Source organism: Octodon degus, unplaced genomic scaffold (assembly GCF_000260255.1).
Source record: "Octodon degus isolate 3935 unplaced genomic scaffold, OctDeg1.0 scaffold00104, whole genome shotgun sequence".
Lineage (NCBI taxonomy): Eukaryota > Metazoa > Chordata > Mammalia > Rodentia > Octodontidae > Octodon > Octodon degus.
This window is the reverse complement of record NW_004524680.1, coordinates 4556968-4558246: the sequence shown is the minus strand read 5'-3', so window position 1 is coordinate 4558246 and position 1279 is coordinate 4556968.

Below are 1279 nucleotides of genomic sequence, written 5' to 3'. Positions count from 1 at the left end.
TAAATAAGAAAGATTAAATTTAGGCAAGTCATATAACCTCAATGAGATTACTGCCAGAGGTTGTATCCCTCTATCAGCGACACCAATACCAAGGAAACTTACCAGAGAAGGCCATTTTAAAGCCTATTAAACCCCTGGACATTGCCTTCATATGTTTTTACACTCACCTCCCACTAAGCAAGCCCCTGTGGTAGGATTTAACTTCTGAGGGTCCCACTGGTAGTCCCTGCACTAGAATGACCCATAGAGTAAAAATGCATAGGAGGCACCCTCTAGTCCCACACTCCTAACGAGGCAGTCACTGCACTAACAAGGATCTTAGGCTTGTTAGTTTGAAGACTATACAGAGATATCACTAACAGAAATAGTGTGCTTAATTTTTTCAAACCATATTGCAACATATAAATTATCAACCATATGGTATGTTACACAGTTTATTAAAACTTAATATACTTAAAGCCAATTTATGAATGATTAATAATGCATTTGCTGTACCATCAGAATTAGATTAAATAAGTTTATTTTTATTTATTTATTAACCTTTCTTTTTTTCCATAATTTTATTGATAAATAGCAATGAGACAGTTTCAAATCAAATTGGTAGGACAGTTTCAATAATTAACACATTGCATACATTCTTCCTAGTGGTTAATAAATAAGTTTATTTTACCTTTTTCTTTTACTTCCATTGATTAGAAAAAAATTATGCATAGCATTTTACAAGTCATGCACTTAGCTATGTATAAGATTTCCAGTTTTAAAATGGAATTAACAAATTTTGTTTCTACAGAGAAGAAATGTTAACTAAAGCATATAAAGTCTTTTCAAGTAGTATGCTATTTAAGAACTCTCAGGATTCATTACTTTTAGTCTTACCAGTGAAAAGCCTCATTTGTACTTTTAGACTTACTCCCTAATTCAAGTCTTCAGTCCTTTAAAGTGCAAAGAAATTTCACTCTAATTAGTTTTCTTAATGTTAAACTACTAGGTGAATAATTTGTTGGATTAGAAACTGAAAGGCTAAGATTTTTCCAGTGAGAACAATTCCTTAAGGCAGATAATTTCCTTTAAGAACAAATAGAGGCCGCTGCCCCCACCCCTGCCCCCGCCCCCACCATCCCCTGTGCCGCTATCTTCGTGGGGGCCTTCACCACCTTTGTATAATTTAGGGCCTCCGCCTCTGGGGAAAAGCAGTCCAGAGTTTGTTTCGCGGGCCCGGGGCGCAGGCATGGCAGATAGCGGCAGCGGCGGGGGAACGGGTGCGGTGGGCGGGGGAGCA